Source organism: Pinus tabuliformis, chromosome 1_2 (assembly GCF_031772625.1).
Source record: "Pinus tabuliformis cultivar Carrire ecotype Pingquan chromosome 1_2, CPIR1, whole genome shotgun sequence".
NCBI lineage: Eukaryota > Viridiplantae > Streptophyta > Pinopsida > Pinales > Pinaceae > Pinus > Pinus tabuliformis.
This window is the reverse complement of record NC_142298.1, coordinates 937,002,512-937,018,923: the sequence shown is the minus strand read 5'-3', so window position 1 is coordinate 937,018,923 and position 16,412 is coordinate 937,002,512.

Here is a 16,412-nt window from a genome sequence, read left to right as displayed (position 1 = left end):
AATTAATGTAAGAATCCATAACAAACATGTATAAATGTGTAACTTATCTACTCAACACAACAAGCATCAGAATGAACAAATAAATGCACAATATCACCGACACTTTGGAGTAGGGAACACAACCACAGTCCTATATTCAGAATAGAAGAGTGATTACAACAACCCTGTTGTATCAGCCTTCCTTATCCCTTCTTCCTCTCTCTCTCTCCTTCTTTCAGCTAGCTCCTTCAAGAATATGACAGTATCACAACAACACCATGTGCTATCCTTCTATATGCTCTGACCCTTTTGAAATGGTACTCTCGTTGCTTATATAGCAATCAAATTAGGGCTGCCCAACTCCACCTGTAGTTCATTTGGGCAAAAACCATGAACCTGCCTTGTTTACCAGCTTCTTCCCATTTGCCTCTGTTTTCGAAATAGAATTTCTCCAAATATCTTGATTTTTGGAGTTTCCCTGCTTTTCTTGCACAAATTTAGGGATTTAATATCTAGATATTTAATGGCATATTCGTTGGCATAACCTCTTGAACATCACTTAAGTTCACTAATGCTCCCCCTAGTGTAACAAAAAGAGTTAGCAGGTTGACTAATGCTCCTTTATGCTTGTAAACAAGCTTTATAAAGCAGGTTCTCAATGTACAGAGAGCGTTAGTGTGGATTCTGGGCCTGCAACTGTGGTCATTCATTCAGACATCTTGTCTTTCTCCTCTGAGTCGATTAGGAGTTCAATTTGTCCTATAACATACCCCATCATATCTTGGTTAGCAAACCATTTTCACTCGATGATTTTTAAATCGTGATGCAATGGTAGAGCCATCCTTTACATGGGCATCTTAATTAGAACCTCGTTGACATTGGTTTCCCATGCTACTATACTAAGTAGGCTTGGGAGTCCTCTTTAGTCTTGCCATGATTGATGTGTTGAAGACACATTCTCCTTTCTTCTGCGCTAATTTCTGGCTTTATACCCTAGAGGCTCTTTTGTGTTGAGTTGTACTGCTGCATTACATTTTGACTATTTGCACCTTTTGGCCTTGAGCCAGCTTCACTTGGACTCGTGATTTAGCCACTTATTTGACCATGTCTTTTGCAAAGTCAACCATGCAATCAATTAACTTTTGCAACTTGATGCATTCTTTTACCTGAGGAAAGAGCATCCCTTTGAGTGTCCTTGACTAGTTTTCACCTCCCTGCATTGAGCACAGGAATGTTCCCCTCCCATGAACTAGATCATTTGTTTCTTTGTCACTCGTTATTTCCACTGTACTATAACATTCTTTTATTCTTTTTCCAGCTCAAAGAAAAAGACAAAAAAATTATATATTCCAAAAAAGAGTGGGAATGGGACAACATTTCCATATTTTGTTGGCAGCTAGAGTCAGTCGTGTCGCCCTTGAACAAAGCACTCAAAAGAAAGTCTCTCCACCATTTGGGTGGGATTTACTTTGACTTAGGTGAGCCTTAACCTTGTTATTGAGTCAGTACTCCTCCAGTTGGTTACCTCTTCCAATCATATGGAGAGTTTGTTTATGCCTCTTGCATGACAAACTTATACAGAGTTATCATATGTTGCCATATAGTCATCATTGAGTCGTGTTTTTATTCAAGGGAAGTAAACCTGAGTTGACCTTTCTATGGTATCTCTTGACCTATTTTTCAGTCGGCCATCCTTGGTTGTCAGTGTCATGTTTGTCATCACATCAGTTATATTTATCCTTTGCTTGTGTCGGTTTGAGAATGTCTCCATTGATTTCTTGCTAGTGGGTCTTGTCCTTAACAACTACAACATATTGCTCTGAGGGCAGACCTAGTGCCGCACCCTGGCCCTATTTTCATTATTGATAGGTCACCTTGTGCTTAACATCAATCGGTATCATAGGTCTTTGACTGAGTGGTTTCCCTTGTGTTTGACATCAACTTTCATTATCACACATTGGGGTTCGTGCAGTGCCTTGGTTTCCATTTGACCCTATTAGTGGATTCCTTGCCTCTGTGTCAGCTTTCATTATTGGTTGGTTCAGAGGGTTTCTGTCATGCACTAGCTACATCTTGTGTATGTTGGAAACGTGCTTCGATTAGGTTACTACATATTTTTCACCCGATTCCTTCCACATTATTGGCCTACAAGTTACACTCGCGCTAGATTGATGAAGGATGCCTTAATGCCTTCCTTCGAGTGGATCTTTTCCTATCGACTACAACTCATTTGCTTTGGGAAAAATATCTAGAGTCCATTTGGCAGTACCTTGGGTTTTGTAGTCATTAGTGGCAGATTCCTTCGCTATCGATAGTGGGAAACCATCATTGTCTCCTGATTGATAGATTCTTTCAAGTGTTCGACTTCAGCTCATTCATTCGCACTTGTTAGATTGTATTGGGTACCTTAACTCTCATTATCATTATTGGTGATTAGTCTTGTGTTTGTTAATGGTATACATTAATGACTAGTAATCAAACGATTTCTCACATGGTTGACTTCAGATCATTTATTCACATTGTGTAGAAATGTGCTACGGCAGGTTGCATCACAATGTTTTGGTTCACTTGTTAGTTGCTCCTGTTGCTGCTAGTTGACACCATCCACCTTATATGTTGCAATTCTTCACAACGAAATCTTATATGCTGGCATCCAAGTTGCGATGTAGTATCATTTTATTCCATCATGTTCATTTGGTACTATTGGGATCAATTTTTTGACATCAGTGATCAGCGTCATCCTTCTCCATCATTGATTGTCTTCTTATATGTGATATTCAGACATGTACTTGTTCGATCACGATTAGATGATCCATTATGTACTTTTAGTCCTTTATACTTGTATACATATTGGAGCCGCTTGTACTTGATATGCGAACATGCTTTACTTTCTCTGAGCATGGGTATGCCTGCCTCAGACAACATTTTCTTTCTGATCTCTTTTGATGGCTTGGCAGGCTGAATTCTGGTGAAGTCCTTCTCAGTCTCAACATGATTCTTTCCATACACTAAATACATTTCGGCCATCATGTACCCAACCCGTGTATATGTATAACAACACTTAAAAAAAAAAAAATTCCTTAAGTATGGGCGGAGTTCACAGGTTTTACCTATTGATTACCTCCTATTGCCTGTGGCCCAACTGCTTCCCAACTAAAAAACTAATTGGGAGAGGTATAAATACACCTCTATGGGAAGGCCTTAAGGAGGAGAAGAGATAGAGTTATTATACTGAGATTATCCCTGATTGAGTTTGATGAATCCCTGTACCTCATGCACTTCCCCAAGCTTCAGGAAACCCTTGTTTACTTGATTATTGATATTCTCCCTTTTGCTTGAGATATCATGGTGTTGGTGATGGAAGAAGATTGTTGAAGGCTGGGATAGGATGAATCCGGAGGACAATTTTGCTTGGAGCCGGAACAAGAAGACTCAGGTGAATTCTCTCCATGTTATTTTAAATAGCTTATTGCAATAAAAGAAACGATGTCTTGTTTCCAAAATTAACTATGTTTATGCATCAAATTATGTTTTAATTCATATATGAATGTTGTTTTGATGTATAATCAATCATTTGTGTATATGATATAAAGTCAATTTTGTGAATATGCTTTACTTCTATACGACTATGTATGTTCAAATTGACTGATTTTCAGGTTTGAAGAACATCAGGAGTTGCAGAGGGTTTGAACCCTGTGGGACCTACTCGAACGAAGGAAATCCGGGTACGGTAGCTCTTACGTAGTTTGATTATATAAGCATTTTGCCTGAGCTGTATGAGTATTTCTTTTTTTAGTTTGCTTCTGCTCTATTGGGGTTCTAACCCAAAGCACTAGGGTGCTTCCACCTGAAACAACAGGTAGTGAAGGAAAAGGAGGAGGTGATCAGATAAATGGGAAAGCTAAACTGGGAAGCATACTAGCAACTCTTAGTGAAATGATATAGCCAGTGGATGACCTTGCGATGTTTAACTACCTCCACACAAAAAATGGTGCTATCACTGACAGAGGCTATATTTGCTGGGAAGTTAAAATCAGCAATTAGCCAACTGACGTAGCTCAAGCCAATGATAGATATTTGCGATCTCAAAGATCGAATGCAAACAAGTTAGTCACTTAGTTTTATTTTCTCATGATCTGAGGAAGGTCGTTTAAACCTCCTCAGCTATTTTTTTTGTAATAATCTATTTTAGTACCTATAGTTTAGTATTTAAACCCCTCTCATGCATTTAGAGAGGGATCCAAAATTTTTATCAGAAACATTCTTCAAGACATGTACATCTATACCTTTGAGGAGGTTCTGATGGAATGAATGGAACAAGATCTATTTTCTCTTAAATATCTAGCATGCTCTACTAAAACGCACTTTTATACTCTTAGAATATGTTGGATTGGTTGAAAGTTGGTCAATATTGCTGAAACACATGAGCATGACTCGTCATATATGGCATTTTTATCTTATGATCTTGTTTTATTTATGTATCAGGCAATACCTCTTCTTTTAATTGTTTTATGTGTGAAAGTATAAATTATAGTTAGCATTATTGCACTTTTGTATGATGTTGGCTTTGACTTTATTTTGAATACATGAACGATTTATATGCGATATATCTTTCACAATCGTTTTGGCGAACTATTTATCCAAAATGGTTATTTTTAAACAATTTCATTTCTCATTGCAGTTGAATGATCTATATTACCAATTTCTGTAGGACATCATTGTAGATCACATATTGTATTTAATTCCCGAGTATATTTATATTCAAATAATGTTTAAACTAGGATATATGCATGTGTTTAGTAGTTTAGATGAGATCACACTTAGCTTAATCATTCCCTTGTTACATCACATATCACCCCATCAACACTATCAAATCTTTTCTAGGAAACTAGTCCCATTACTCCCCAGTCGGAGCCACTACACCAAACGGAAAACGAGCTACTAACCAAGGTCCGGACCGGGTGGTTTTCGCCCATGTTGTAGTAATGATTTTCGAGGCTTAAAAATCTTGGTGCTAGAAGGAGGGCCTAACTATGAATGGCAAGTAAATTCAAATCAACAGGCCATTCTAAGAGTGAAACTCCATCACCACCTCCTCTAACTTCTCGATCGCATTCCAAATCTCCAAATCCTAAGTGAGAAGTTGTAAATAACCCTTTAGAATCCACTACTGTGATTTCAAAAAAGTTAGATCAATATTCTTCTATAGAAACCCCTGAAGTCCAGTCTTTGATCCATAAGTTACCGGGGATTTCAATATCTCAAGAAGAATCTAAGTTATCCCAAGCTAATATTTCTTCTCAATTCCCCTCATCTCAAAGGTTAACTAGAGCACATAGTGAAAAGCTTGGGATTCCCCCCCTTTGAATTTTCTCTACCAAATCGTAAGACAAATAAGAAGACACAATCTGAATCCCATAGTGAGGTTCTCTCACCATCACCTCAAACATATTCATTCATTCCATCTATTTCATCAAAAAATCAACCATCCGTCTCACAACTCCAGATCATGGTTTACACAGGTACTGGAGCACAAGCCTCCTATACCAAATCACCTTCAAGCACTAGAACTTTTTCCTCTACATAGATACCTATGATGGCTCAAAACCCGTAGAGACCATGGACAAATCTAGGAGCTGTACGGATGGCAGGACCCTTATATAAATTGCCATCCCATCCAGAAAAATGGTTACCAAAGTTCAATCCTAATGATGGTTTACCAACTGAAGAGCACATAAACAATTTTATGTTTTCCATAACCCTAAACGAAGTGGTGGAAGAAGATGCAATTGTAAGATTATTCTCTTATACCTTACAAGGATCAACAGGGTCATGGTACTTTTCATTACCATTGGGTTCCATTAATAGTTGGGATTCCTTTCAAGAGCAGTTCCTAACCAAGTTTGGAGATGACAGATCAACGACTACTCTTATCAATGATCTCTCCAAGTTGAAAGACGAACCTAGGGAAACGATTAAAGACTTCAATTGTTGTTTCAATAAGTTATTGAATAAATTCCCAACAAAATCTAAGCCCAACGATGAAGTCCAAATGAATGGTACATTTCTTCTCTCCCTTCAAACACAACTATTTTCGTCGATGGAGCTGCCAGACAAACTTTGGCAGAAAATATGAAAGAAGCCATAGTTTTAGAAAAACGAATTCTAGCCTTAGATAAGAAAAATGCATTAGAAGAACGAAAATCCAATAAAGTGACTTTAGGGATGAATCTAAGAAAAAACCACCTAAAGATCCTTTTGATATTGAAGGCTTACAAAAATTCCTTAAAACCATGTCCAATGAAATGGTTGATATCAAGAAACAGGTAGCAGAGACTTCCTCAAAGAAATCTTTCAGGCCATGCAAAAGAAATCCCCCCTCCAATACTAAGCCTACAATCACCATATCAAATGCTGAATTGAATGTGGAGGAATATGAAGTCTCAACAGCTGAAGAGAAAATAGATGATGAAGAGGTAGTCGAGTTACAAGGAATGTGGGATTTTATCCTCCCTAATGAAGAAATACAAGAAGCATTACCTGTTTCAACCAGTAGTAGAAGCCCTATTGATTTGCCACAAACAAATTCAAAGAAGAAGGTATCAACTCCAACTCCCAAAGACAAAAAAATAGGTAATAAATCTTCATCTAAATCCACTCAAAACTCTCCTCCTCAATCAAATGCTTCACCTCCAACTAAAACCCTAATAGTCTTCGATGAAATGGATCGTAGTGGAAGATATGAAAAAGACTAGGGCGAACATTACCTTTCACGAGCTTAGCAAGTTGAAACATCAACAGAAGCTATTGCTCAAAGATCTAAAAGCAGTCCCTACTTCACCTCTTCTCACTACTGTAATCTTGCAAGCTGCCCAAGGAATGGGAAGGCCTCCTAATACCTCATAGGCAGAACCGATCCTACTAATATTTCTCTAATTGGAGGAAGATATAAATCCCATAATCCTCCATTTCTTTTGACTTTTGAAGTTTTCAACAAAAATATACACAACTGTTTAGTTGACTTTGGATTTTCATCTAACATTCTACCACGAACAATTTGTGCCAAATTGAATGTTGAACCCCAAAAATCTGATGTACGCATTGTGCAGTTAGACTGATCCCAAGTCGAAGTTATAGGAGAGCTCAATCAAGTCACTATTAGACTCTCATCAAACCCTAAAGTGTGTCAAGTCATTGAGATTCTTGTGGCTAATATCCCCAAGTTCTATGGTTTCCAGTGTGTCAAGTCTTTGCTACCTATTTCAGAGGTTAGATAAATTTTGTCAAAATATTTGTCCCTAACTTTTCACAAATTGTTTTACCTCTTCAATCCATGATTAAGAAAAAATATCTTTTTAAATGGAAACATATAGAGCATGAAGCCTTTGATTTGATTAAACAAGAAATATTAAATTCCCCCTCACTAGAAACCCCAAATTTTTCTAATCATTTCATTTTATATACCTTTGCTTCCAAGAAATCATATGCAGCTATATTAACACAGGTCAATGATGATAAAGCCGAAGCACCGATTTCTTTCTTTAGCTCCAATTTGCAGGGGCTAAGTTAAACTATTCAAAGGTTGAAAAACGATATTTCTTTGTTTACAAATCAATAAAAAATTTCATACACTTTCTCCTCAAAACCCACACTAAGGTAATATTCTCGATCTCAGCAGTGAGAAATCTGTTAATACAAAGGGATGTAGGAGAGAAAATGACAAATTGGGTAACAACACTGCAAGAATATGACATAGAGATTAGACCAACCAAAATTGTAAAAGGTCAAGGTTTTTGCAGAATGTTAGTAGGAGCATCCAACCTACCAGCACTACAAGATTCAGGTGATGATATACAAGCATATGAGGTAAGCCTCAATGACACTGAATCCAAATATGTTGATATCATTTTTTATTTGAAAAATGGATATGCTCCCACACAACTATGTTACAAAATAAAAAGGGCTTTAAGGTTAAAAGCTAGACAATATCAAATCATCAATCATGTGTTATTTAGAATAAATTATGATTTTGTTTTGCTTAGATGTCTTGAAAAATCTGAGGTAGAAAAGGTTTTGTAGGAACTCCATGATGGACTAGCTGGTGGACATTTTGGAGGGGACACAACTGCACATAAAATCCTGCATGTAGGCTATTATTGGCCAACATTGTTTAAAGATGCACACAATTATGTAAGGAAATGTAAAGTTTGTCAAACAATTACTGGGAGACAGAGGAATCCCTCACTACCATTGCAACCAGTCAACATTGAACAACCATTTGAACAATGGGGAATGGATATAATAGGTGAGATTGTTCTGTTGGCATTATGTTTTCTGGTATGACTGTATGTTACAGATGTTGTACTTGATGGCAACTCCAGTGGTAAGGCTCTCAGTTTGTTGAAAATTAAGAAGGACGCAGGCAATCGGTTCAGAAAGTGCGTCCCCGCAGGTATACCATGCAGAACCCGCGTCCAGGGACGCCGGCCAGCCGTTCAGGGGGTGCGTCTACCCAGTGCACACATTTCAAGGCAGAGAAAAGCACGTGGGGGTTTCTTGTGTGGTATCTAGCCGACGGTTTTGTGTTTCTATGGTGTCGGCTCATGGTATTGTTCCATGTTTTGGGGAGGAGCTTGCCTATATAAAGCAAAGGAGTTCATTTGGATTATTCATTGTCTTTGGTTGAATATCTTATTTGGTGAGATCTAGTCCAGATCTAAGAGGGCGAATCTTCTAATGGACTGTGATCTCTATGGCGCATGATCAGATCTGTAGATCTGACTGTTTGGGTTAGTCCTGAAGTCTTCATATCATTTATATCTGAAAGGACGCAGGTTCAGTGAAGGGAAAGTGCGCCGTGACGCAGGTACTGTAAAGGGCAAGTGCGCCGGGACGCAGTACAGTAGAGAGAGACCGGCGTGGGGACGCAGGGCGATCAAGGTTCAGGTGCGTCTCTGAAGCAGAAGGACGCGGCGCGATAGTGTTTTCAGGTGCGTCTCTGTAGCAAAAGACGCGGCGCGATAGTATCTTTGGGTGCGTCCCTGAAGCAACAGAACGCAGAGAAGTCAAAGGAACAGTGCGTGGGCACGCAGCACAGCAGAAGGATATCTGCGTGTGGACGCAGAGTAGCAGAAGGTTAACTGCGTCTAGTCGCAGGCCACAGAAAGAAAAACTGCGTCTCTGTTTTAAGATGTTCTGTTGATTGAATTTCTCTGTTGATAAGGTGTTTTGGGTTAGTTCTGTTATTGCTGATCTGATATCTGTAGTGGTCTATATCTGTTATGTACTTGTTGATCATCTGATGCTTTATGAAAAGAAGTAGGGGGTTGTAGCTCCCTTCCAGGAGTAGACTGGAAAACGAGAAAGAGAGAGAGTTGTAGCTCTCTGCAGGTTGCAGCCTGCGTACTGGTAAAGGACTACACCAGTACAAAATCATTGTAAAAGAAGTTTCTAAATTGAAAGAAGATAGAGACATATTGCAGCAGGTGGTTTTCACCCACATTGGGTTTCCACCTTACATCTTGTGTTCTTTGGTGTGACTGTCTGTTTTTCATGCTCATTATTTTATGGTACTGACATGCAAAAATAATTCAAAGATCAAATAAGGAAGATTTATTAAATTGCTTGATAATACTGATTCACCCCCCCTCTCAGTATTATTTCCAACAATTGGTATCAGAGTAGGTCCTTCAGAGAAGCTTGATCACTTGAAGGTAGATCGTTCATCATGAGCAACTACGAGAGAGAAGCATCAATCAGGCCACCGATTTTTGATGGGACAAACTTCAATTATTGGAAGGTAAGAGTTACTGCATATCTTCAATCTCTTGGTACAGAAGTTTGGGACATTGTAGAAACAGGCTATGCTTTTCCTTCAGCTACTCCTACAGATCCAGCTGAGAAAAAGAAGTATGAAACAAATGCAAAAGCAGTCAGTACTCTATTAGGAAGTATATCCCAAACAGAATTCATGAAGGTAATGCACTTCAAATCAGCAAAAGAGATATGGGACAAAATGGTCACGAGCTATGAAGGAGATGAACAGGTAAAACAAGCTAAACTTCAAACTCTCAGGATTCAATACGAGACTCTCAAGATGTATAATGATGAAAGTGTGGCTAATTATTTTCTTCGGGTAGATGAGATTGTTAATTGTATGAAAAATTTGGGTGAAGAAATAAAAGAGGCTATAGTAGTTCAAAAGATTCTAAGATCTTTATCCCCCAAGTTTGAATCTAAAGTATCTGCAATAGAAGAAAAAGAAAATCTCCGTGTTCTCACTATGTCTCAGCTACATGGAATTCTAACTGCTTATGAAATGAGAAAGGGAGGTCCATCAGACAGAAGGGAAGCTGCTTTTAAGGCATCAGGCAAAGAAGATTACTATGAAGCAAGCCATGTTCCAGAAGAAGAGGAAGAAGAATCAAATTTTGTCAGAAATCTTCAAAGGGGTTCTGGAAGGTTCAGAGGTAAGCTACCTTTCAAATGCTTTGCTTGTGGAAGAGTAGGTCATTATGCTGCAAAATGTCCTTATAAGGATAAAGGAAAGGAACCTGCTAGATGGAACAAGAAACAAAGTGCAAATAAGAAAAGCTACTACACCCATGAAGATAGTGATGGCTTATCAAACAGTGATGAAGATGAACAAGGTAATAAATATACGTTGTTAATGGAATTTGAAGATGATGATTATGAGGATGCTGTAGATGTGGATAATCTCTATGATGAAATTACTAGACTCAAGAGATGTATAGAAGAAAAGAATGTGATCATTGATACTCTACAATTTCAAATTGATGAAAAGGAAAAACATCTTGAAAAACTAGAAGGTGAAATTGTTGGTCTCAGAAAAGAAATTGAGAAAACAAAAGCTATTAATCTTAAGTTTGTCAAAGGATCTGAAACTTTGGATGAGATTATCAATGTGCAGCGGTCTCCTCTAAACAAGACAGGTTTGGGCTATAATGGAGAAACCTCTCAAGCATCCACCTCAAAAAGTTATCTTGATGCAGCAAGAAGAAATGAGCAAAAGAACAATGAAGATAATCAGGTAAAGCAGGGACGAATTACAAACAGAAATTATCAGGGGCAATCCATCTTAAGGGTGAACAAAAGCTACAACCAGCCACAGGTAAAATCTTCTCAGTTTGGTTCAAGAATAGATGAAAATAGAAATTACAATCAGTTGGCTGGTAGATTCAATAACCGCAGAAGCTTCTTCAATGGACAATGCTTTTCTTGCCATAACTTTGGTCACAAAGCAGCTCAATGTGTTGCATATAAAACAATCATGACTAGGGAAGCTAAAAAACAAAGAAGTATGATTACAAAAAGGACCTATAACAACTTTTCGGCTCTTGAAAATGAAGTTGAATGTTCTATTTGCAATAATTTTGGTCATGAAGACTCTGAATGCAGGAGCAGGTTTCAGGAGAAAAAGGAACAAGAAGGGAAAAAGGAACAAGCCACAAGCACCAAAACATGGAGAATAAAGGAACCTCAAACAGAAAGATGTGGGATAGCATTTTATGCAGAAGGACAGGAAAATCTATGGTACATTGACAGTGGATGTTCGAAACATATGACAGGTGATAAAGAAAAACTTGAATCTTATTCTACTTTAGAAAAAGGAAAGAAAGTTTCTTTTGGAAATGATACTCCTGCAACTATAAAAGGAAAAGGTATTGCTCCTTTAAAAGAAAAGGTCAAGGTTGGAAATGTTTTGTATGTTGATGGATTGAAGCATAATCTTCTAAGTGTCAGCCAGATGTGTGATCAAAGAACCGAGGTTATTTTCAGATCGAATGGATGTCTTGTTCGTGATCTTGATACAGGTAAAACAGTACTCAAAGGCAAAAGAACTCCAAATAATCTATACATATTTGAAGAAGGACAACAACAATGCTATCTAAGCAAGGATGAAGAGCACTGGTTATGGCATCGAAGGTTGGGACATCTAAGCTTCTCACAAATAAGGAAAGCATGCAAATATCAGGCAGTTCGCGATCTTCCAGATATCAAAATTCCTGACAACACCATATGCAGATCATGTCAGTTTGGAAAACAAACCAGGACTAACTTTCCAGAGAAAGAAGGATCAGCTAGCATGCCTCTTGAGCTAGTACATACAGATACATGTGGTCCATTTAGGAAAAGAACACCTAGAGGAGAGGAATACTTGATATTATTTATTGACGATTTCTCCAGGTTTGTCTGGTTAGGACTTATGAAGCACAAAGATGAAGCATTCGAAAAATTCAAGTCCTTCAAAGCCTTGGTTGAAAATGAATCAGGTCACAAAATTAAGTGCCTCAGATCCGACAGAGGTGGGGAATTTACTTCAAATGAATTTTTCGATTTTTGTGATGAACATGGGATAAGGAGAGAATTCTCTACAGCTAGAACTCCTCAGCAAAATGGAGTTGTTGAAAGAATGAACAGAACAATCCAACAAATGGCTCGTGCTATGCTTGATGAATCAGGAACTCCCGCAACTTTCTGGGGTGAAGCTGCACATGCTGCGGTTATTATTCTCAACAAGACAAATGTCCGGGTGAACAACACTCAAACTCCTCATGAGCTCTGGAGTGGTAAAACTCCTTCGGTAAAGCACTTCAAAATCTTTGGGAGCAAATGCTATATCAAGAATACTGATGAGCAGCTTGGCAAACTTGAACCTAGAGTAGATGAAGGCATTCTTCTTGGCTATTCTCCACATAGCAAAGCATACAAATGCTACAATAAAAGACTTGGCAGAATTGTTGACAGCATTGATGTAGTGGTTGATGAGAAGGGATATATTCCTAGGCAAGTACATCATGAAGATATAGAAGAAGATGAAGGCTACCCTCAAAGACAGAATGATGAAGAAGAAGAACCCCAAGGAGAACCTCAAGAAGAACCAGAGGAGCAGACAAGAATAGAAGAGAAAACTCCATCCAGATATGTTCAGAAGAATCATCCAGAATCTCAGATTATGGGGCAGAAAGAAGCAGGTGTACAAACAAGAAGAACAGTTGCAGAAGCCTCAAGCTATTTGGCATTACTCTCCTCTACTGAACCACAAAATGTGAAAGAAGCATGCAAAGATGAATGTTGGGTGAAAGCAATGAATGAAGAACTTGAGAAAATCGAAAAGAACAACACTTGGGAGCTGGTTCCTAGACCAAAGGATAAGAATGTTATCGGAACAAAATGGGTCTTCAAAAATAAATTGAATGAAAATGGAGAAGTAATTAGAAACAAAGCCAGACTTGTTTGTAAAGGGTATGCGTAGCAAGAAGGAATAGACTTTGAAGAAACTTTTGCTCCTGTTGCAAGACTTGAGGCCATTCGAATGTTCCTTTCTCTCTCAAGTTTTCAAAACTTCAAAGTATTTCAAATGGACGTGAAATCAGCCTTTCTGAATGGAGACTTGGAAGAAGAAGTGTACATTGAACAACCAGATGGGTTCATTCTTGGAAATGATCCAAATCTTGTATGCCGATTGAAAAAGGCTCTCTATGGTCTCAAACAAGCTCCAAGGGCTTGGTACTACCGGTTGGACAAATATCTTCATCAACAAGGTTTCTCAAAAGGTTCAGCAGATAGCAATCTGTATATAAAAGTTGAAAATGACAAATTGCTAATACTTGTTGTGTATGTAGATGACATTATTTTTGGCAGCAATGAAGAAGCTATGAGTCAAAGCTTTGCCTCGGTCATGCAGAAAGAATTTGAAATGTCCTTGCTAGGAGAACTGACATATTTCCTTGGTTTACAAATCCAACAAAAGGAAGGAGGAATCTTTTTATCTCAAACCAAGTATCTCAAGCAGATTTTGAAGAAATATGGCATGGAAGATGCAAAACCAGTATTTACACCCATGGTCACAGGATGTAGTCTCAGTGCAAATGATGAATCTGCAGCAGTACATCAACCAACCTACAGATCTATGATTGGAAGTTTACTATATTTGACAGGTACCCGACCGGACATCATGCATGCAGTTGGAATAGTTGGAAGATTTCAGGCAAATCCGAAAGAGACTCATCTTCAGGCAGTAAAGAGAATTTTCAAATATCTTCAAGGGACTCAAAATTATGGCTTATGGTATCCTAGAGATACAGATCTTACTCTTCATGCTTATACAGATGCAGATTGGGCCGGAAGCGTGGATGACAGGAAAAGCACAAGTGGTGGTGTGTTCTTTATGGGTTCCAGACTGGTATCTTGGTTCAGCAAGAAACAGAGTTCGATTGCCTTGTCTACAGCTGAAGCGGAATATGTTGCTGCATCTTGTTGTACTCAACTCCTTTGGATGATGCAGACTTTGCAGGATTTTCAAACCACTTGTACACCACCTATTCCCATCTTATGTGATAACACAAGTGCAATCAGCATCTCAAAGAATCCGGTTATGCATTCAAAAACCAAGCACATACCAATCAAGTACCATTTTCTCTGGGAACAAGTGCTTGAACAGAAAGTCAAGTTGGAGTATGTTCCTTCCAAGGAACAAGTTGCTGATATTCTTACCAAACCATTGCCCAGGGACACGTTTGAATACCTCAGGCAAAAGCTGGGGGTTGTTGATGCATCATCTTGTTGAACCTCTTCTTATTGGTGGTACAGGCTCAGGGGGAGCACATAATGCATTGTTGGCATTATGGAGAAGGAGATCTTGGAAATAGCTGCAATATGTCTCTATCTCTTTCATGGTGGTGCGTTGCTGCAGATCTGGTTCATATTCAGGGGGAGCATGAGCTTAGGGGGAGCATACCCTTTGCCCTTGATGTCAAAGGGGGAGAATGAAGCTGAAGTTTGTGAGGTTGCCATCAAGTCCAAAGGGGGAGATTGTTGGCATTATGTTTTCTGGTATGACTGTATGTTACAGATGTTGTACTTGATGGCAACTCCAGTGGTAAGGCTCTCAGTTTGTTGAAAATTAAGAAGGACGCAGGCAATCGGTTCAGAAAGTGCGTCCCCGCAGGTATACCATGCAGAACCCGCGTCCAGGGACGCCGGCCAGCCGTTCAGGGGGTGCGTCTACCCAGTGCACACATTTCAAGGCAGAGAAAAGCACGTGGGGGTTTCTTGTGTGGTATCTAGCCGACGGTTTTGTGTTTCTATGGTGTCGGCTCGTGGTATTGTTCCATGTTTTGGGGAGGAGCTTGCCTATATAAAGCAAAGGAGTTCATTTGGATTATTCATTGTCTTTGGTTGAATATCTTATTTGGTGAGATCTAGTCCAGATCTAAGAGGGCGAATCTTCTAATGGACTGTGATCTCTATGGCGCATGATCAGATCTGTAGATCTGACTGTTTGGGTTAGTCCTGAAGTCTTCATATCATTTATATCTGAAAGGACGCAGGTTCAGTGAAGGGAAAGTGCGCCGTGACGCAGGTACTGTAAAGGGCAAGTGCGCCGGGACGCAGTACAGTAGAGAGAGACCGGTGTGGGAACGCAGGGCGATCAAGGTTCAGGTGCGTCTCTGAAGCAGAAGGACGCGGCGTGATAGTGTTTTCAGGTGCGTCTCTGTAGCAAAAGACGCGGCGCGATAGTATCTTTGGGTGCGTCCCTGAAGCAACAGAACGCAGAGAAGTCAAAGGAACAGTGCGTGGGCACGCAGCACAGCAGAAGGATATCTGCGTGTGGACGCAGAGTAGCAGAAGGTTAACTGCGTCTAGTCGCAGGCCACAGAAAGAAAAACTGCGTCTCTGTTTTAAGATGTTCTGTTGATTGAATTTCTCTGTTGATAAGGTGTTCTGGGTTAGTTCTGTTATTGCTGATCTGATATCTGTAGTGGTCTATATCTGTTATGTACTTGTTGATCATCTGATGCTTTATGAAAAGAAGTAGGGGGTTGTAGCTCCCTTCCAGGAGTAGACTGGAAAACGAGAAAGAGAGAGAGTTGTAGCTCTCTGCAGGTTGCAGCCTGCGTACTGGTAAAGGACTGCACCAGTACAAAATCATTGTAAAAGAAGTTTCTAAATTGAAAGAAGATAGAGACATATTGCAGCAGGTGGTTTTCACCCACATTGGGTTTCCACCTTACATCTTGTGTTCTTTGGTGTGACTGTCTGTTTTTCATGCTCATTATTTTATGGTACTGACATGCAAAAATAATTCAAAGATCAAATAAGGAAGATTTATTAAATTGCTTGATAATACTGATTCACCCCCCCTCTCAGTATTATTTCCAACATGTTCCTCACTCTTCAAAGCAACATAAATATGTCCTTACAGCAACTGATTACTTCACAAAGTGGGTGGAAGCAATTCCACTTAAGGTAGCCAATTCTGAAAGCATCATTGAATTTATTGATCAGTTTATTATTACCAGATTTGGTCTGCTATCTGTCATCATGTTTGATAATGCATATTATTTTTTAGGCAATGCTATGACATAATTTTCTCTTAAAAGAGGTTTTAAACTTAAATACTCTACTAA